The sequence below is a fragment of the Ceratotherium simum genome, chromosome 26, assembly GCF_057802395.1.
Source record: "Ceratotherium simum simum isolate JZ-2026a chromosome 26, ASM5780239v1, whole genome shotgun sequence".
In the NCBI taxonomy this organism is placed as follows: Eukaryota; Metazoa; Chordata; class Mammalia; order Perissodactyla; family Rhinocerotidae; genus Ceratotherium; species Ceratotherium simum.
The window spans coordinates 38,937,127-38,961,055 of record NC_141925.1 but is presented as its reverse complement, the minus strand read 5'-3'; the positions used below and the strand labels follow the sequence as shown (position 1 = coordinate 38,961,055).

General features: G+C 37.0%; 1 protein-coding gene across 3 annotated transcripts in view; it reads right to left on the bottom strand.

The window, feature by feature from the left end:
* ZSCAN25 (zinc finger and SCAN domain containing 25) overlaps window positions 1–23,929 on the bottom strand; it is a 104,018-nt gene that overhangs the window by 5,828 nt on the left and 74,261 nt on the right. The window lies entirely within an intron of this gene.

The window sequence follows — 23,929 nt, the reverse complement described above, 5'->3', positions numbered from 1 at the left end:
ATGCAATACTAAGACTTAATTGTAGAGAAAAATTAAAGGATCTTTCCTCTAAACATGTTTGAGGGAATTTAAGAGAATAATATTGGACTAGAGATAAACTCTTGCTACTCAAAGTGTGGTCCATGGACCAGCATCAACAGCATCTAGGAGCTCTTTAGAAATGCAGAATCTTAACCCCCACCCTAGAACTATCTAATCAAATCTGAACTTTCACAAGATGTGGTAGTTTGTGTGCACAACCTAGCTTGAGAAGTATGGATTGTGCCTTGAGAGGCATCAGGTAATGGAAGACCTGGGGTACAAGTCTTCAAATGGAAGATCTCAGATATGTACAGGAACTACAGAGAAAGACAAAATGCTAGAAGAGTGGTGATTGACCACTAATCAGTGGCATTAAAATAGCAGAAGACAGACTGTGTCAATAGAGGGCATTGGCCAGCATGAATCATAGAAAAATAGGATCCATTGAGTAGAACAGCAATGCTTATTCAATCATGGCCTGAATGTCATCTTCTAGCACATGCTGCCTCTCTTTGTCTACTTTATGCTCAGCAAACAGCCCTTATCTTTATAAGTTGGCCTCCCTTTTGACCTTCTCCTGAAAGACACTATGCATGTCCAGGCTCTAATTTATTTGATTGGGACTACATTAGGACATTTAGATACTTATAGCACTGAAATGAACGTGGTTAGTACCTGCTCCAACCATGTAATTCACAAATGAAATACTACAAAATGAGTCTAAGAAAGGTATACACAGTTCTGATTTCCCAATGGTGATTTGTGTGATGACCTTGTGGGAATACAACTATCAAATTCTTTCCCCTGGTTAGCATGAACCTCATGATACTCAAAGTTTAGAGCAGTGCTTTCCAACATGGAAAATTTAAATTACTTAAATTTAAATACAATTTCAGATTCAGTTCTTCAGTGGCACCAGCCACATGTCAAGTGTTCAATAGCCATACGTGTCTCATGGTTACTGCATTGAACAGTATGGATAAAGAGTATTTCCTTCACCACAGAAAGTTGTATTGGACCATGTAGTTAGACAGGTAGGTAGGTAGGTAGGTAGGTAGGTAGATAGATAGACAGATAGAAGTAGACATAGATATAGATATATTTATAGTGGCATGCTAGACTCAGATCATCCCCGCTCTCTAGAACCAAGTGTTAAATATTTGAGAATTCTGAGAGATGGCTGTCAAACCACTGGTAGCTTGAAATTAACCATATGGGAGTATTCATGTCATGGAAATAAACTATAAATCAGGGCCTTGGTTTAGAGAGAGAGAGAGAGAGACAGAGTGTGTCTACATTACTGGTTATAGGTAGATATAGAAACATTTATATTTATCTGTTCTGTGTAAATATAATTGATGTTCTCAGCTTTGTCCACAGAGAGGATCTAGAAGCAAAGAAACCCTAGTAGCAGTGAGAACTCCTAGATCCCAGATTTTGGTTTCTAAATACCATTTCTCACTAAAAGGAACCAGAGCTCCTTTGAGAAATGGTTGATTCCATGGCTGGTCAGGGGAAACAGAAGAGAAACCTGGGATGTCTTCCCTCAGAAAGAAAGGAAGTGCTCAGAAAATAATATGTGAAAAGATACAGGATACTCTGTATACTATAATGGTAGCTATACATCATTATACATTTTTCAAAACCCATAGAACGTACAACACCAAAAGTAAATCCTAAAGTAAACTACGGGCTTTGGGTGATAATGTGTCAATGTAGGTTCATTGATTGTGACAAATGTACCACTATAGTTAAGGATTTTTATAGTGGGGGAGGCTTGTGTAGGTGGGGGAAAAGCATACATGGGAAATGTCTGTACCTTGCACTCAATATTGCTGTGAACCTAAAACTGCTCTAAATAAGTCTACTGAAAAAGTAAATTAAAAAATGGAAGAAGAAAAATAAAAGGACACAGGAGCCCACTTGAAAGGGCTTCCAGAGGACAATGCTGAGAGAATTTGAGCATCAAAATAAAGAATGATATAAGAGAGTAAATTAGTAATTTATCAGATCACATAAATTTAAATTGAAATACAATTTCAGCCTGTATTATATAAATAAATATATAAATAATGAGGGAGAATGGAAACCTCTCCTTACAATGAAAGCTCTCCTTCTCATAAATGTAGAAGAAATTATGGAATTAGAGAGTCATCATTTTGCAACTAACGTAGTAAAAATGGTTTCAGTCAAAAACCACCAATGGATTGAAGTCAGCCTCATGGCAGAGTGAGCTTTCCCATAAACTCTCCCCAGATAAGATATAACAAAAATGACATTCACATACCAACAAAGGACGTTCACACAACACAAAAGGATGTCTGAGAGACCCACACAGCCACACATCTGAGAGTGGACATGGAGCCCCCAGAGGAAGTGAGGAGAGGTAAGAAGAAATCCTCCCCCTCCCCTATCCATCAGCGACTCCAGGTCTTGCGGCTCCCAGAGAGGCAGGGAGGGGTGGTCTTCTGCAGGAAAACTGTTGCTCTCCAAGTTCTCTCACAGCCTGTGGGAAATTCCCATATGGTGGAGTCTGAACTGCTACAGGCGTGCTGTCAACATCTGAGCACCCCAGGAGAGCAGATAGTGAGGGAAGAACAAGAAGCCCCCTGGAATCCGGCAGGCGAAAGAGAGAGCCCCTCCCCTCCATACACCCACCGCTTCAGCTCAGCTGGTCAGCCAGAGTGCTTGCGGATCACAATGGGATCAGAATACACAGCCCTTGATCCCCACCCAGTGGCGACAGGTGGAAACTGCAACCAGATATTTTAGGATGAGGAAAAACAAGGCAACTTCTGCAGGCATAATGCAAAAATATATTAAATCTCCAGACCAGAAGGAAAATGACAAGCACCCAGAAATCCACTCTGAAGGCATAGAAATTTATACACTAAATGACAGAGAATTCAAAATAGCTATCATAAAAAAGCTCAAGGAATTACAAGAAAACACAGATAAACAATTCAACGATATCAGGAATTTCTTCACAAAAGAGATTGAAACCATAAAGAAAAACCAATCAATATTGTTGGAGATGAAAAACACAATGGAGGAGATAAAGGAAAATCTAGAATCTTTAAAGAATAGAGCTGATAATACGGAGGAAAGAATTAGCATTATAGAGGATAGGAATACAGATATGCTCCAGATGGAGGAGGAGAGAGAACTAAGACTAAAAAGAAATGAAGAAATTCTCTGAGAAATATCCGACTCAATTAGGAAATTACATAAGGATTATAGGTATCCCTGAGGGAGAAGAGAGGGAAAAAGGAACAGAGAGCTTATTCAAGAAAATAATAGCTGAGAACTTCCCAAATCTGGGGAAGGTGTTGGAAATACCAGTAAATGAAGCCAACAGATCACCTAAATATGTCAATAGGAAAAGGCCCTCTCCAAGTCATATAGCAGTAAAGCTGGCAAACGTCAATGACAAAGAAACAATATTAGGGGCAGCTAGACAAAAACAAAAAATAACGTACAAAGGAATTCCCATCAGGCTGTCAGCAGATTTCTCACAGAAACTTTACAGGTTAGGAGAGACTGGAATGATATATTCAAAATTCTGAAGGCAAAAACTTTCAGCCAAGAATACTCTATCCAGTGAATATATCCCTCAAATATGATGGAGAAATAATAACTTTCCCAGATAAACAAAAGCTAAGGGAGTTCATGTCCAGAAGACCCCTACTGCAAGAAATGCTCAAGAAGGCCCTCATGACTGAAAAAAAAAAAAAGAGAGAGAGAGAAAGGGGATACAAAGCTTCGAGAAGGAGAAATATAGAGCAAAATCAGAAAAATAGTGGCCCTCTATCAAAATAGGTTAGCAAACACTTAAATACCAAAATCAAAGATCAAGGGAAGGAAAACACCAAAAATTAATATAACCTCATCACTTTAAACACACACTCACAACACAAGATTGAATAAGTTGTGACAATAATAACTTAGAAAGGGAAGAGAAAAGGGATTGAATCGAATTAGTCTAAAGAAATAAGAAGTCATCAGATAATGGACTATCTCATCCACAAGACTTTTTATACAAACCTCAAGGTAACCAGTAAACAAATAATCAGAACAGAATCACATATGACAAATAAAGAGAAAACTAAAAGAGTCATAATACAGAACTACTAAACTGAATTGGTAGTCCAAAACACATGGGACGAGAAACAAAGGAAAAGCAAAAGAACTGGAAAATAAGCAATAAAATAGCAACATTAAGCCCTCATATATCAATAATCACTCTAAATGTAAATGGATTGAAATCTCCAATCAAAAGACAGAGTGGTAGGATGGATTAAAAAGCAAGACCCAACAATATGTTGCCTCCAGGAAACACAACTCAGCTCTAAAAACAAACACAGGATCAGAGTGAAAGGATGGAATACAATACTCCAAGCTAATGGCAAACAAAAGAAAGCAGGTGTTGCCATACTTATATCAGACAAAGCTGACTTCAAGATAAAACAGCTAATGAGAGACAAAGAGGGGCATATATAATGATAAAAGGGACACTCCACCAAGAAGTCATATCATTTATAAATATATATGCACCCAACACAGGAGCACCAAAGTACATAAAGCAACTATTAACAAACCTAAAAGGAGATATTAACAACAACACAATAATAGTAGGGGATCTTAATACCCCACTTACATCAATGGATAGATCATCCAGACAAAAAGTCAATAAGGAAATAGTGGACTTAAATGAAAAACTAGACGAGATGGACTTAATAGACATATACAGAGCACTCCATCCAAAAATAGCAGACTACACATTCTTCTCAAGCATGCATGGAACATTCTCAAGGATAGACCATATGTTGGGAAATTAGACAAGCCTCTGTAAATTTAAGAAGATTGATCATAACAAGGATCTTTTCCGACCATAATGTTATGAGACTAGAAATCAATTATAAGAAAATAACTGGGACAGTGACAAAGATGTGGAGATTAAACAACATGCAACTGAACCAAAAATGGATCATCAATGAAATTAAAGGAGAAATCAAAAAATATCTGGAGACAAATAAAAATGAATATACCAACTCATATGGGATGCAGCAAAAGTGGTCCTGAGAGGGAAACTCATAGCAATACAGGCCCACCTTAACAAACAAGAAAAATACCAAATAAGCAACCTTAAACTACGCCTAACAGAACTAGAAAAATAAGAATAAACAAAGCCCAAAGTCAGCAGAAGGAGAGAAATAATAAAAATTAGAGCAGAAATAAACGAAATTGAAACCAAAAGGCAGTAGAAAGGATCAATGAAAAGAAGAGTTAGTTCTTTGAGAAGATAAACAAAATTGACAAACTCTTAGCCAGACTCATTCAGAAAAAAAGAGAGAAGCCTCAAATTAATAAAATTAGAAATGGAAGAGGAGAAATTACAACGGATACCACAGAAACGCAAAGGATTATAAGAGAATATTATGAAATATTATATGCCAACAAATTAGACAATCTAGAAGAAATGGATAAATTCTTAGACTCATACAACCTCCCAAAACTGAATCAAGAAGAAATAGAGAATCTGAATAGACCAATCACAAGTAAAGAGATTGAAAGAGTAATCAAAAACCTCCCAAAAAATACAAGTCCAGAACCAGATGGCTTCTCTGGACAATTTTACCAAACATTCCAAGAAGATTTAATACCTATACTTCTCAAACTATTCCAAAAAGTAGCAGAAGATAGAACACTCCTTAACACATTCTATGAGGCCAACATCACCCTGATACCAAAGCCAGACAAGGACAACACAAAGAAGGAAAACTACCAGCTGATATTTCTGATGGACATAGACACAAAAATCCTCAACAAAATGTTGGCAAACAGAATACATCAATATGTTAAAAAGATCATACACCATGACCAAGTGGGATTTATACCAGGGATGCAGGGATGGTTCAACATCCACAAATCAATCAATGTGATACACCACATTAACAAAATGATGAATAAAAACCACATGATCATCTCAGTAGATGCAGAGAAGGCATTTGATAAGATCTAAATCAATTTATGATAAAAACTATCAACAAAATGGGTATAGAAGGAAGGCACCTCAACATAAAGGCCACATATGACAAACCCACAGCCAACATCATACTCAACAGGGAAAGTCTGAAAGCCATTCCTCTGAGAACAACAAGACAAGGGTGCCCACTCTTGCCACTTTTATTCAACACAGTACTGGAGGTTTTGGCCAGAGCAATTAGGCAAGAAAAAGGAATAAAAGGAATCCAAATAGGCAACAAAGAAGTGAAACTCTCACTATCTGCAGGTGACATGATTTTAGATATAGAAAACCCTAAATAATCCATTGGAAGACTATTAGAAATAATCAACAAATACAGCAAAGTTTCAGGGTTCAAACTCAACTTACAAAAATCAGTTTCATTTCTGTATGCTAATAACAAACTAACATAAAGAGAACTCAAAAAGATAATTCCATTTACAATCACAACAAAAAGAATAAAATATCTAGGAATAAATTTAACCAAGGAAGTGAAAGACCCATACAATGAAAACCATAAGACATTACTGAAAGAAATTGATGATGACATAAAGAAATGGAAAGACATCCCATGCACATGGATTGGAAGAATAAACATAGTTAAAATGTCTATATTACCTAAAGCAATCTACAGATTCAATGCAATCCCAATGACATTCTTCACAGAAATAGAACAAAGAATACTAAAATTCATATGGGGCAACAAAAGACCCCAAATAGCAAAAACAATCCTGAGAAAAAAGAGCAAAGCTGGAGGCATCAAAATCCCTGACTTCAAAACATACTACAAAGCAATAGTAATCAAAACAGCATGGTACTGCTACAAAAACAGACACACAGATCAATGGAACAGAATTGAAAGCCCAGAAATAAAACCACACATCTATGGACAGCTAATCTTCGACAAAGGAGCTAAGAACATACAATGGAGAAAGGAAAGTCTCTTCAATAAATGGTGATGGGAAAACTGGAAAGCCACATGCAAAAGAATGAAAGTAGACCATCTTCTTTTGCCATACACAAAAATTATCTCAAAATGGATCAAAGACCTGAAGGTGAGACCTGAAACTATAAAACTCCTGGAAGAAAATATAGGCAGTACACTATTTGACATCGGTCATAAAGGGATCTTTTTGGATTCCATGTCTACTCGGATAAGGGAAACAAAATTAAAAATAAACAAGTGGGACTTCCTCAGATTAAAGAGCCTCTACAATGCAAATGAAACCAGGATCAAAATGAACAGACAACCCACCAGCTGGGAGAAAATATTTGCAAATCATATATCCAACAAGGGGTTAATCTCCATAATATATAAAGAACTCACACAACTGAACAACAAAAAAGCAAACAAAATGGGCAGAGGATATGAACAGATAATTTCCCAAGGAAGATATACAGATGGCCAATAGGCATATGAAAATATGTTCAACATCACTAATCATCATGGAAATGCAAATCAAAACTACACTATCACCTTACACCTGTTAGAATGGCTATAATCACCAACACACAAAAAAAAAACAAATGTTGGAGAGGATGTGGAGAAACGGGAACACTCACTCACTGCTGGGAATGCAAACTGGTGCAGCGTCTATGGAAAATGGTATGGAGATTCCTCAAAAAATTGAAAATAGAAATACCTTATTATCCAGCTATCCCACTACTGGGTATCTATCCAACGAACCTGAAATCAACCATCCAAAGAGGCTTATGCACCCCTATGTTCATTGCAGCATTATTCACTATAGCCAAGAAGTGGAAGCAACCCAAGTATCCTCGTCTGATGAATTGATAAAGAAGATGTGGTATATATGTTCAATGAAATACTATTCAGCCATAAAAAGACAAAATTGTCCCATTTGCAACAACATGGATGGACCTGGAGGGTATTATGTTAATCAAAATAAGCCAGAGAGAGAAAGACAAACACTGCATGATTTCACTCATATGTGGAAGATAAACTAATACACGGACAGAGAGAACTGTTTGGTGGTTACCAGGGTCAAGGGGGTTGGGGGGGTGGGCACAAGGGGTGAAAGGAGGCATTTATATGGTGAGTGACAAACAATAATGTACAACTAAAATTTCACAATGTTATAAACTATTAAGACATCAATAAAAAAAGAAATGGGCTTTAAAAAAATGTCGAAAGTATTAAAAAGAACTATAGCTACAATAATTTGTTAATGGATACACAATATAAAAAGATGTAGGGGCTGGCCCAGTGGCGTAGCAGTTAAGTTCATGCACTCCGCTTCAGTGGCCCAGAGTTCCTCAGTACAGATCCTGGGTGCAGACCTAGTACTGCTGATCAAGCCATGCTGAGGTGGCGTCCCACATAGAGCAACAAGAAGGATGTACAACTATGACATACAACTATCTACTGGAGCTTTGGGGAGAAAAAAGGAAAAAAAGAGGAAGATCAGCAAAAGATGATAGCTCAGGGCCAATCTTCCTAAAAAAACAAAAAACTTTAAAAAAAAAAGATGTAAATTGTGACACAAAAACATAAAATGTAGGGAAGGAGAGAGTAAAAGGGTAGAGTTTTTGTATCGATCTGTCTACAGTTTTTCTGCTGAGAAAGAAGCTAAGTTGTTAGCAGCTTAAAATAGACTGTTATAACTATAAGATGTTTTATGTAAGCCTCATGGTAACCACAAAGCAAAAACCTATAGTAGATGCACAAAAGATAAAAAGACAGGAATCAAAGCACACCACTATAGCAAATCATCAAATCACAAAGGAAGACAGCAAGAGAGAGAGAAAGGAACAAAGGATCTATGAAACACCCAAAAAAGTTAACAAAATGGCAATAAGTCCTTACCTATTAATAATTACTTCAAATGTAGATGGATTATATTCTCCAATCAAAAGAAATAGAGGCTGAATGGATTAAAATATAAAAACCCAATTATATGCTGCCTACAAGAGATTCATTTCCCCTAAGGACACTCATAGGCTAAAAGTAAAGGGATGGAAAAAGATATTTCGTGTAAATGGAAACCAAAAAAGAGCAAGGGTAGCTATACTTATATCAGACAAAATAGAATTTGTCAAAAACTGTAATAATAGACAAAGAAGGGAATTATATAATGATAAAGGGGTCAATTCATCAAGAGGATATACAATTGCAACTATAGATGCACCCAACATCAGAGCACCTAAATATATTAAGTAAATACTAACAAACCTGAAAGCATAAATAAACAGCAATGCAATAATAGAAGAGAACTTCAATAGTCCACTTTCAACAAAGGATAGGTCATCCAAACAGAAAATCAATAGGGAAATATTGGACTTGAATTAAACTTTATCAAATGGACCAAACAGACATACACATTCCACCCAACAGCAGTAGAATAGACATTCTTCTCAAGGGCACATGGAACATTCTCCAGGATAGATCATATGTTAGATCACAAAACAAATCTCACCCAATTTAAGAAGACTGAAGTCAATGAGGCATCTTTTACAACCACAATGGTGTGAAAGTAGAAAACAATAATAGGAAGAAACCTGGAAAACCCTCATCTATGTGGAAATTAAACAACTCATTCCTGATCATTAATGGGTCAAAGGAAGAAATCATAAAAAAATACCTTGAGACAAATGTAAATAGAAACACAACATGGGATGCAGCAAAAGCAGTTATCAAAGGGAAGATTATAGCAATAAATGGCTACATTCAGAAAGAAGAGGAGCTTCCAGGACACTGAACACATGGCGATTTGGGACGAGTGACACCTGGAGAGGGCATGGAAGCTCTGAACACTTCCCACATACCTTGCCCTATGCATCATTTCCATCTGGCTGTTCCTGCATTATAGCAGTTTGTAAAAAGCTGGGGATCTAAGAGCGACATCAGTAAAGTGGTGGAGTGGGCTGATCCCTTTGTCTCTCTCCCCCTGAATTACAACTGAACTGACATTCATTGACCAATGGAGGATACCCACACAGCACAACAGGACAGCTGAGAGACCCATATAGCTATACGTCTGAAGGTGGATGGACAGGGTCCCCAGGAAGCAATGGTGATATGTGAGCACTCCCCTACCCTCCCTTGGCAGCAGCAAACCAGGTTATGGGTCCTCTCACAGTGGCTGGTGCTACTCTAACAGGAGGTAGGGACAGCCCAGACTGCGGGCAAATGCTATCCCAGCCCACAGGAGCACCCACCATTCCGCAGCAACCCCAACAGTGGGAACACACCTCAGTGTAACTGTAAGAAGAGGCGGAGACAGACCATGCACATGTGCGAACAATATCCTAGCCTCTGGGAGAGCCCACCATGCCACCACAGCCCAAATGAGGGGGCCTGGCTCAGACTCCACCACCAAGCCCCGTCCACCAAGCACAGCAGCCAGCGGGACTGTAAGTGGAGGTGGAGGCAGCCCATCATGCACACAAATGCTATCCCAGCCTGTGGGAGTACCCACCATACTCGCACAACTTCTAGCAGAGGGAATGGGGTCAGAAACACAGCTCCTGCTTCCCCCCAGTGGTACTAGGTGGAAACTACAACCTGATACTACCACAAAAGCTCTGGTAAAGGATTAGTTCATCAGACTCCACAAAAAACTACAGTAACAATTGAAAGCAGAAGGAAAATGACAAGTGTCCAGAAACCAAACCTGAAGCTACAGAAATCTATAATCTAAATGACAGAGAATTCAAAATAGGTGGCATAAAGAAACTCAATGAGTTAGAAGAAAACTCGGAAAGACAGTTCAATGAGCTCAGTAAGAATAAAATTAATGAGTAGAAAGAATACTTCACCAAAGAGATTTAAACTATAAACGAAAACCAAACAGAAATTCTGGATATGAAGAACACAATTAATGAGATAAAAAAATAATCTAGAATCCTTAAAATATAGAGCTGACATTATGGAGGACAAAATTAGTGATTTCAAAGATAGAAATATAGAAATCCTTCAAGTGGAGGAGGAGAGAGAACTAAGATTTTTTAAAAATGAAGGAATTCTTCGAAAAGTACCCAACTCAATTAGGAAAAGCAACACAAGGATTATAGGTATTCCAGAGGGAGATGAGGGATAAAGGAAAAGAGAGCTTGTTCAAAGAAATAGTAGCTGAGAACTTCGCAAACCTGGGGAAGGAACTGGACTTACAAATACATGAAGGCAATAGAATTCCTAATTACACCAATGCAAAAAGACCTTCTCCAATGTATATAAATAGAAACACTGGCAAAAGTCAACCACAAAGAAAAAATATTAAGGGCAGCAACACAGAAGAAAATAATCTACAAAGGAACCCCTATCTGGCTTTCATCGGATTTCTCAGCAGAAACCTTACAGGCGAGGAGAGAATGGAATGATATATTCAAAATACTGAAAGACAAAAACTTTCAGCCAAGAATACCCTATCCAGAAAAACTATCTGCCAGATACAATGGAGAAATATAAGCTTTCCCAGATAAACAAAAGCTGAGGGAGTTCATCACCACTAGACCTCCCTTACAAGAAATGATAAAGGAAGCCCTTATACCTGAAACAAAAAGGGAAAGGTCCACAAAGCTTTGAGCAAGGAGATAAATAGACAAAATCAGAAATCTGCAGCTCTCTATCACAACAGGTTAGCAAACACTTAATTATAACATAAAAGATAAAGGGAAAGAAAGCATCAAAAATAAACATAAACACTTCAATTTAGTAACAAACTCACAGCACAAAACAGAATAATTTGTGACAACAACAACTCAGAGGGGGAAGAGGAGAGGGATGGAACCCGCTTAGGCTAATAGGGATAAGAAGCTAACAGAAAAAGGACTATCTCATCTATGAGAGCCTTTATACAAACCTTATGGTAACCACTAAACACAAAGCAGAGCAGAGCCACAAACCATTAATACTGAGAAAACCGCCACAGAAAACCAACAAACTGAAATGGCAGTCGGAAATACAAGGGAAGAGAAACAATGGAAATATAGAACAACTGGAAAACAAGAGATAAAATGGCAGTATTAAGCCCTCGTATATCAATAATCCTCTAAATGTAAATTGATTGAATTCTCCAATCAAAAGACACAGAGAGGCAGGATGGATTAAAAGCAAGACCTAACAATATGCTGACTCCAGGAAACACATCTCAGCTCTAAAGACAAACATAGGCTCAGAGTGAAGGGATGGATGACGATATGCCAAGAAAATGGCAAACAAAAGAAAGCAAGTGTTGCCATACTTATATCAGACAAAGCAGACTTCAAGATAAAAAAGATAATGGGAGACAAAGAGCAGCAGTATATAATGACAAAAGGGACTTTCCATCAAGATGACATAATATTTATGAATATACATGCCCCTAACAGACATAAAGGGAGAAATTAACAGCAACACATAGTGAGGGGACCTCATCACCCCACTTACATCAATGGATAGGTCATCCAGACAGAAAGTCAACAAGGAAATAGTGGTTTTAAATGAAACACTTGATCATGTGGACTTAATAGATATATACAGATCATTCCATCCCAAAACAGCAGAATACACATTCTTCTCAAGTGCACATGGAACATTCTCAAAGATAGACCATATGTTGCGAAATAAGGCAAGCCTCAATAAATTTAAGAAGACTAAAATGATATAAGGCATCTTTTCTGACCACAACACTATGAAACTAGAAATCAACAATAAGAAGAAAGCTGGGAAAGTCACAATTATGTGGAAACTAAATGACATGCTACTGAACAACCATTGGATCAATGAAGAGATCAAAAGAGAAATCAAAAAATAACTGGAGACAAATGAAAATGAAAATACAACATACCAACTCTCATAGGATGCAGTAAAAATGGTTATAAGAGGGAAATTCATAGCAATACAGACCCAGCTCAACAAATAAGAAAAATCTCAAATAAGTAATCTTAAACTATACCTAACAGAACAAGAAAAAGAAGAACAAACAAAGCCCAAAGTCAGCAGAAGGAGTGAAATAATAAAAATCAGAGCAGAAATAAATGAAATAGAGACTAAAAAATACAGTAGAAAGGAACAATAAAACTAAGAACTGGTTCTGTGAGAAGATAAACAAAACTGTAACACCCTTAGCCAGTCTCACTATGAAAAAAAGAGAGAAGGCCAAATAAATAAAATTAGAAATGAAAGACGAGAAATTACAACAGACATTGCAGAAATACAAAGGATTATAAGAGAATACTATGAAAATCTATATGCCAACAAATTGGATAACCTAGAAGAAATAGATGAATTCTTACACTCATACAACCCTCCAAAACTGAATCAAGAAGAAATAGAGAATCTGAATAGACCAATCACAAGAGATTGAAACAGTAATCAAAAACCTCCCAAAAAACAAAAGTCCAGGACCAGAAGTCTTCTCTGGAGAATTCTACCAAATATTCAAAGAACATTTAATACCTATCCTTCTCAAACTATTCCAAAAAATTGAAGAAGATAGGATGCATCCTTACTCATTCTTTGAGGCCAAACATTACCCTGATACCAAAGCCAGACAAAGACAACACAAAGAAGGAAAATTACAGGCCTATATTGCTGATGAACATAGACGCAAAAATCCTCAACAAAATATTGGCAAACCGAATACAGCAATACATTAAAAGGGTCATACACCATGATCAAGTGAGATTTATACCAGGGATACAAGGATGGTTCAACATCCACAAATCAATCAATGTCATACACCACCTTAACAAAATGAGGAATAAAAATCACAAGATCATCTCAATAGATGCAGAGAAAGCATTTAACAAGATCCAACATCCACTTATGATTAAAACTGTCAATAAAATGGGTATAGGGCCAGCCCTGATGGCCTGGTGGTTAAAGCTTACTGCACTCCGCTTCAGCAGCCTGGGTTCGATTCCCAGGCACAGAACCACTCCACTCATCTGTCAGTAGCCATGCTGTGGCAGCAGTTCACGTAGAAGAACTAGAAGAAATTACAACTAGAATATACAACTATGTACTAGGGCTTTGGGGAGGGAAAAAAAGAGAGAGAGGAAGATCACCAACAGATGTTAGCTCAGGCAAAATTTTTTTAAAAAATAGGTATAGAAGGAAAATACCTCAACATAATAAAGGCCATACATGACAAACCCACAGCCAACATCATACTTAACGGTGAAAAACTAAAAGCCATTCCTCTGAGACCAGGAATAAGACAAGGGTGTCCACTCTAGCCAATCCAATTCAACATAGTACTGGAGGTTTTGGCCCCAGAAATTAGGGAAGAAAAAGAAATAAAAGTATCCATTTGGAAAGGAAGAAGTGAAACTCTCGCTGTTTGTGGATGACATGATTATATATATAGAAAACTCTAAAGAATCCATCAGAAAACTATTAGAAGTAATCAACCACCACAGCAAAGTTGCAGGGTACAAATCAATTTACAAAAATCAGTTGCATTTCTATACATTAATAATGAACTACCAGAAAGAGAAGTCAAGAATACAATTCCATTTACAATTGCAACAAAAAGAATAAAACATCTAGGGATAAATTTAACCAAAGAGGTGAAAGACCTATACACTAAAAACTGTAAGACATTATTGAAAGAAATTGAATAAGATATAAAGAAATGGAAAGATATTCCATGCCTATGGATTGGAAGAATAAACATAGTTCAAATGTCCATATTATCTAAAGCAATCTACAGATTCAATGCAATCCCAATGACATTCTTCACGGAAATAGGACAAAGAATCCTAAAATTTACACAGAACAACAAAAGACCCCTAATAGCAAAAGCAATCCTGAGAAAAAAGAACAAAGCTGGAGGCATCACAATCCCTAACTTCAACATATACTACAAAGCTATAGTAATCAAAACAGCATGGTACTGGCAGAAAAACAGACACACAGATCAATGGAACAGAATTGAAAACCCTGATATAAAACCACACATCCATGGATAGGTAATCTTCAACAAAGGAGCCAAGAACATACAATGGAGAAAGGAATTCCCTTTATCCAATGGTGCTTGGAAAACTGGACAGCCACATGCAAAAGAATGAAAGTAGACTGTTATCTTACACCATACACAAAAATTAACTCAAAATGGATTAAGGATTTGAATGTAATACCTGAAACCATAAAACTCCTAGAAGAAAATATAGGCAGTACACTCTTTGACATCAGTCTTAGCAGCATCTTCTTGAATACCATGTCTATTCAGGCAAAATAAACAAAAGCAAAAAAACAAAAATAGGACTATGTCAGACTAAAAAGCTTCTGCAAGGAAAAGGAAACCAGCAACAAAATGAAAAGACAACCCACCAACTGGGAGAAAGTACTTGCAAATCATATATCTGACAAGCAGTCAATTTCCAAAATATATAAAGAATTTATACAACTCAACAACACAAAAACAAACAACCGGATCAAAAAATGGGCAGAGGATATGAACAGACATTTTTCCAAAGAAGATATACAATGGCCAATGGGCACATGAAAAGATCTTCAACATCACTAATTATTAGGGCAATGCAAATCAAAACTACAATGAGATATCACGTTACACCTGTCAGAATGGATATAATTACCAAGACAAAAAATAACAAATGTTGGAGAGGATGTGGAGAAAAGGGAACCCTCGTACACTGCTGGTGGGAATGCAAACTGGTGCAGCCACTATGGAAAACTGTACGGAGATTTCTCAAAAAATTAAAAATAGAAATACCTTATGATCCAGCTATCTCACTACTTGGTATTTATCCAAAGAACTTGAAATCAACAATTCAAAGAGATTTATGCACCTCTATGTTCATTGTGGCATTATTCACAATAGCCAAGATGTGGAAGCAACCCAAGTGCCCATCAACTGATGAATGGATAAAGAAGATGTATGTATAGAAATGGAATACTACTAGGCCATAAAAAAAAGACAAAATCATCCCATTTGCAACAACATGGATGGATCTTGAGGGTATGATGTTACACAAAATAAGCCAGTCAGAGAAAGACATACACTGCATGATTTCACTCATATGTGGAAGATAAACAAACACATGGATAAAGAGAAAAGATTAGTGGTTACCAGAGGGGAAAGGGGTGGGGGTGGGAAAAAGGGGTAAAGGAGCATATACATATGGTCACAGGTAAAAATTAGATTATTGGTGGTGAGAACGATGCAGTCTATACAGAAACTGATAAATAATAATGTACACCTGAAATTACAATTTTATAAACCATTATGACCTCATTAAAATAATTTTTTAAAAAAAGAAAGAAGAAATATCATAAATAAACAACGTAATGTTACACTTCAAGTCCTAGAAAAACAATAACAAATTAAGCCCAAAGTTAGAAAGAAGGAAATAACAAAAATCAGAGCAGAAACAAATGAAGCAGAGACAAAAAGAATAGTAGAGAAAAATCAACAGAACTAAGAGCTGGTTTTTTGAAAAGATAAATAAAATTGACAAATCTTTAGCAAGACTAAAAAAAAAGAAAGAAGTCTCAAAAAAATAAAATGAGAAATGGAAGAGGAGTCATTACAACTGATACCACAGCAATGCAAAGGTTCATAAGAGACTACTATGAACAATTACACACCAACAAATTGGATAACTTAGAAGAAATGGATACATTCCTGGAAACATATAGCCTACCAAGTGTGAATCAAAAAGAAATAGAAAATCTGAATAGACCTATAACTAGTAAGGTGATTGAATCAGTACTCAAAAATCTCTCAACAAAGAAAAGTCCAGGACCAAATGGCTTCACTGGTGAACTCTACCAAACATTTAAGGAGGAATTAATGCCAATCTTCAAACTCTTCCAAAAAATTCAAGAGGTGTGAACACTTCCAAACTCATTTTACAAAGCCAGCATTACCCTGATATCAAAGCCAGACAAGGACGCTATATGAAAAGAAAATTGCAGGCCAACATCCCTGATGAACACAGATGCAAAAATTCTCAACAAAATACTATCAAACCAAACTCAACAGCACATTAAAAGGATTATACACCACGATCCAGGTGGGATTTATCTCTGGAATACAAAGATGTTTCACCATATGCAAATCAATCAATGTGATACACCACATTGACAGAATGAAGGGGAAAAAATCACTTGATCCTCTCAATAGATGAGAAAAAGCATTTGACAAAAGTCAACATACTTTCATGGTAAAAACTCTCAACAAATTAGGTATAGAAGGAATGTACCTCAACATAATAAAAACTATATATGACAAGCCCACAGCTAACATTATACTCAACAGTGAAAAGCTGAAAGCTTTTCCTCTAAGACCTGGAATAAGGCAACAATGCCCACTTTCACCACTTCTATTCAACATTATACTGAAAGTACTAGCCAGAGCAATTAGGCAAGAAAAATAAACAAAAGACATCCAAATTGGAAAGGAAGAAATAAAATTATCTCTGTTCACAGACAAACGGATCTTATATGTTGTAAACTCTAAATATACCACAAAAACATATTAGAACTTATTAGTTCTATTAATAAATTAATAGAACAAATTATTAACCAATTCAGCAAAACTTCAGGATACAAAATCAACATACAAAAATCAGTTATGTTTCTATACATTAACAATGAATAGTCAGAAGAGGAAATTAAGACAACAATTCCATTTGCAATAGCATCAAAAAGAATAAAATACTTAGGAATAAACTTAACAAAGGAGGCAAAAGACTTGTACACTGAAAACTACAAAAAGTTGCTGAAAGAAATTAAAGACACCAATAAATGGAAAGATATCCCATGTTCATGAGTTGTAAGATTATTGTTGAGATGTCAATACTACTCAAAGAAATCTAAAGATGTAATGCAGTTTCTATCAAATTCCAAATGGCATTTTTTTTTCAGAAATGAAAAATCCATCCTAAAATTCATATGGAATCTCAAGGCACCCTGAATAGCCAAAAAATCTTGAAAAAGAACAAAGTTGGAGGTCTCACACTTCTTGATTTCAAAACTTACTACAAAGCTACAGTAATCAAAACAGTGTGGTACTGACATAAAGACAGAGAGATAGACCAATGGAACAGAATAGAGAGCCCAGAAATAAGCCCTCATATACGTAGTCAAATGACTTTTGACAAGGGTGCCAAGATCCTTCAATAAGGAAAGAACAGTCTTTTCAACAAATGGTGCTAGGAAAACTGGATATTCACATGCAAAAGAATGAAGTGGGAACCTTACCTTATACCACATACAAAAATTCACTAAAAATGGATCAAAGACCTAAATGTAAGAGGTAAAACTATAAAACTCTTAGAAGAAAACACAGGGGAAAAGTTTCTTGACATTGTATTTGGCGATGATTTCTTGGATATGACACCAAAAGCACAGGAAACAAAAGGAAAAATAGATAATCTGAACATCAAAATTAAAAGTTCTGAGTGACGTCAGCATCATGGCGGAGTGAGCTTTCCCGTGAATTCTTCCCCCACAAGATACAACAAAAGCAACAGCCACAGACCAACAACGGAATCCCAGACAGTGAAAACCTAGAGCGGAGGGATCCACACTGCCGCACATCTGAGAGCGGAACGTGCTGGGTCCCTGGAGGAAGTGGGGAGAGGTAAGGAGAACTCCGCTCCCTCCCCATCAGATCAGCGATCCTGGTCCGCGCGGCTCCCAGAGAGCGGGGAGGGGCGACCCTCGGCGGGAAAACTGTAGCTCTTCGGGCTCTCTCAGCCAGTGGGAAACTCCCGCACAGAGGACTCAGAGGAGCCACAGGGCTACCATCAACATCTGAGCACCCCAGAGAGCGGATAAAGAGGGGCAAACGAGAAGCCTCCCACGTCAGAGACCCAGAGGGCAAAAGAGAGAGCTCCCCCCTCCCCGCAACCCGGAGTCTGCAGCTCGACCAGACCTAGCGATCCGAGGCAGACCTGAACAAACTGGACTGGACCCGTGGATCGCAGCGGGAAAAAAAAAAAAAAAAAAAACTGCGGATCGCAGCAGAAAAACTGGGGCAGAGCGCAGGGGGCTTAGACTACACAGCCCTTTACCACCAGACAGTGGCGGCAGGTGGAAATTGCAACCAGAGACTTCCAGGATGAGGAAAATCAAAACCAACACAGGAACCACAATGCAAAAATATATGAAATCACCAGACCAGAAACAAAATGACAAGCACCCAGAAATCAACCCCGAAGACACAGAAATCCATAAACTAAATGACAGAGATTTCAAAATAGCTATCATAAAAACACTCAATGAAATACGAGACAACACAAACAATTCAATGAGATTAGGAGTTTCTTCACAAAAGAGATTGAAATCATAAAGAAAAACCAATCAGTGCTGATGGAGATGAAGAACACAATGGAGGAGATAAAGGAGAATCTGGAATCTTTAAAGAACAGAGCTGACAATATGGAGGAAAGAATTAGTACTTTAGAGGATAGGAATACAGATATACTCCAGATGGAAGAAGAGAGAGAACTAAGACTAAAAAGAAATGAAGAAAGACTCCGAGAAATATCTGACTCTATTAGAAAATGTAACATAAGAATTATAGGTATTCCTGAGGGAGAGGAGAGGGAAAGAGGAAGAGAGAGCCTATTCAAGGAAATAATAGCTGAAGATTTCCCAAATCTGGAGAAGGACCAGGAAATACCAGTAAGCGAAGCCAACAGGACACCTATATATATTAACAGACAAAGGCCTTCACCACGACACCTAGTGGTAAGGCTAGCCAGGGTCAACGACAAAGAAACCATATTAAGGGCAGCTAGACAAAAACAAAAAATAACGTACAAAGGAACTCCCATCACGCTCTCAGCGGATTTCTCAACAGAAACTTTTCAGGCTAGAAGAGACTGGAATGATATATTCAAAATACTAAAAGACAAAAACTTTCAGCCAAGAATACTCTATCCAGCAAAAATATCCTTCAAATATGATGGAGAAATAGTAACTCTCCCAGATAAACAAAAGCTAAGGGAGTTCATGGCCACGAGACCCCCACTACAAGAAATACTCCAGAAGGCCCTCAGGCATGAAAAAAAGAAGAGAAAGGGAACAGAAAGCTTGGAGGAAGGAGAAAAGTAGGTAGACAAAATCAGAGAAATAGTAGATCTTTACCGGAATAGGTTAGCAACCACTTAAATACTAAACTCAAAGATCAAAGGAAGAAATTCACCAAAAATAAATTTAACCTCATCACTGTAAACACACAGCCACAACACAAGATAGAATAAGGTATAACAAGAGCAACTTAGAAGGGGAAGAGGAAAGTGACTGAAATGACTTAGTATAAGGAAATAGGAGGCTATCAGATAATGGACTATCTCATACACAAGATTTTTTGCCCAAACCTCAAGGTAAACACTAAACAAATAATCAAAGCAAAACCACATATGATAAACAAAGACAAAACTAGAAGAATCATAAGACAGAACAACCAAACTGAATTGGCAGTCCAAAACAAATGGGACAAGAAACAAAGGAAATGCAAAAGAACCAGAAAATAAGTGACAAAACAGCAACATTCAGCCCTCATATTTCAATAATTACCCTAAATGTAAATGGATTGAACTCTCCAATCAAAAGATACAGAGTGGCAGGATGGATTAAAAAGCAAGACCCAACAATATGCTGCCTTCTGGAAACACATCTTAGCACTAAAGACAAGCACAGGCTCAGAGTGAAAGGATGGAAGACAATACTCCAAGCTAATGGCAAACAAAAGAAAGCAGGTGTTGCCATACTCATATCAGACAAAGTAGACTTCAAGATAAAACAGGTTAAGAAAGACAAAGAAGGGAAATATATAATGATAAAAGGGACACTCCATCAAGAAGACATATCACTTATAAATATATATGCACCCAACATAGGAGCACCAATGTACATAAAACAACTATTAACAAACCTAAAAGGAGAAATCAACAACAACACAATAATAGTAGGGGATCTTAACACCCCACTTACAGCAATGGATAGATCATCCAGACAAAAAGTTAATAAAGAAATATTAGACTTAAATGAAAAACTAGACGAGATGGACCTAGTAGACATATACAGAGCACTCCACCCAAAAACAGCTGACTACACATTCTTCTCAAGCGCGCATGGAACATTCTCTAGGATAGACCATATGTTGGGAAACAAAGCAAGCCTCAATAAATTTAAGAAGATTGAAATCATAACAAGCATCTTTTCAGACCATAAGGCTATGAAACTGGAAATGAACCAGGAAAAAAAAACTGGGAAAGTGACAAAAATGTGGAGATTAAACAACATGCTACTGAAGAACCAATGGATCATTGATGAAATTAAAGGAGAAATCAAAAACTATCTGGAAACAAACGAAAATGATAACATGCCATATCAAACCATATGGGATGCAGCAAAAGCGGTCCTGAGAGGGAAACTCATAGCGATACGAGCCCACCTTAACAAACAAGAAAAAGTCCTAATAGGCAACCTTAAATTACACCTAACAGAACTAGAAAAAGAAGAACAAACAAAGCCCAAAGCCAGCAGAAGGAGAGAAATAATAAAAATCAGAGCAGAAATAAATGATATTGAGACCAAAAAAACAGTAGAAAGGATTAATGAAACAAAGAGTTGGTTCTTCGAGAAGATAAACAAAATAGACAAACCATTAGCCAGGCTTACTAAGAAAAAAAGAGAAAAAGCTCAAGTAAATAAAATTAGAAATGAAAGAGGAGAAATTACAACGGATACCATGGAAATACAGAGGATTATAAGACAATACTATGAGAAATTATATGCCAACAAATTGGACAATCTAGAAGAAATGGATAAATTCTTAGACTTATACAACCTCCCAAAATTGAACCAAGAAGAAATGGAGAATCTGAATAGACCAATAACAAGTAAAGAGATTGAAATAGTAATCAAAAACCTCCCAAAAAATAAAAGTCCAGGACCAGATGGCTTCTCCAGTGAATTTTACCAAACATTCAAAGAAGATTTAATACCCATCCTCCTCAAACTATTCCAAAAAATAGAGGAAGATGGAACACTTCCTGAATCATTCTATGAGGCCAACATCACCCTGATACCAAAACCAGACAAAGACAATACAAAGAAAGAAAATTACAGGCCAATATCACTGATGAACATTGATACAAAAATCCTCAACAAAATATTGGCAAACCGAATACAACAATATATTAAAAAGATCATACACCATGATCAAGTGGGATTTATACCAGAGACGCAGGGATGGTTCAACATCCGCAAATCAATCAACATGATACATCACATCAACAAAACAAAGAATAAAAACCACATGATCGTCTCAATAGATGCAGAGAAGGCATTTGACAAGATACAACATCCATTTATGATAAAAACTCTCAATAAAATGGGAATAGAAGGAAAGTACCTCAACATAATAAAGGCCATATATGACAAAACCACAGCTAACATCATACTCAACGGGGAAAGACTGAAAGCCATTCCTCTGAGAACAGGAACGAGGCAGGGCTGCCCACTCTCACCACTCCTGTTCAACATAGTACTGGAGGTTTTGGCCAGAGCAATTAGGCAAGAAAAAGGAATAAAAGGAATCCAAATAGGTAACGAAGAAGTGAAACTCTCACTATTTGCAGATGACATGATTGTATATATAGAAAACCCTAAAGAATCTGTTGGAAAACTGTTAGAAATAATCAACAACTACAGCAAAGTTGCAGGGTACAAAATCAATATACAAAAATCAGTTGCATTTCTATATGCTAATAATGAACTAACAGAAAGAGAGCTCAAAAAGATAATACCATTTACAATTGCATCAAAAAGAATAAAATACCTAGGAATAAATCTTACCAAGGAGGTGAAGGACCTATACAATGAGAACTACAAGACATTATTGAGGGAAATCCACGATGACATAAAGAAATGGAAAGATATCCCATGCACGTGGATTGGAAGAATAAACATAGTTAAAATGTCTATATTACCTAAAGCAATCTACAGATTCAATGCAATCCCAATCAGAATCCCAATGACATTCTTCACGGAAATAGAAAAAAGAATACTAAAATTTATATGGGGCAACAAAAGACCCCGAATAGCTAAAGAAATCCTAAAGAAAAAGAACAAAGCAGGAGGCATCACAATTCCTGACTTCAAAACATACTACAAAGCAATAGTAATCAAAACAGCATGGTACTGGTACAAAAACAGACACACAGATAAATGGAACAGAATTGAAAGCCCAGAAACAAAACCACACATATACGGACAGCTAATTTTCGACAAAGGTGCTAAGAACATGCAATGGAGAAAGGAAAGTCTCTTCAATAAATGGTGTTGGGAAAAGTGGACAGCCACATGCAAAAGAATGAAAGTGGACCATGTGCTATCGCCATTCACAAAAATTAACTCAAAATGGATCAAAGACCTGAAGGTGAGACCTGAAACTATAAAATTCATAGAAGAAAATATAGGCAACACACTATTTGACATTGGTTTTAAAGGAATCTTTTCGGATGACATGCCTACCCAGACTAGGGAAACTAAAGAAAAAATAAACAAGTGGGACTTTCTCAGACTAAAGAGCTTTTATAAGACAAATGAAACCAGAATCAAGATGAACAGACAACCAACCAGCTGGGAGAGAATATTTGCAAAACATACATCTGACAAGGGGTTGATCTCAATAATATATAAAGCACTCACACAACTGAACAACAAAAAAACAAACAACCCGATCAAAAAATGGGCAGAGGAAATGAACAGACACTTCTGCAAGGAAGATATACAGATGGCCAATAGGCACATGAAAAGATGCTCAACATCACTAATCATCAGGGAAATGCAAATCAAAACAACACTAAGATACCACCTCACGCCCGTTAGAATGGCTATAATCACCAAGACAAAAAACAACAAATGTTGGAGAGGATGTGGAGAAACAGGAACCC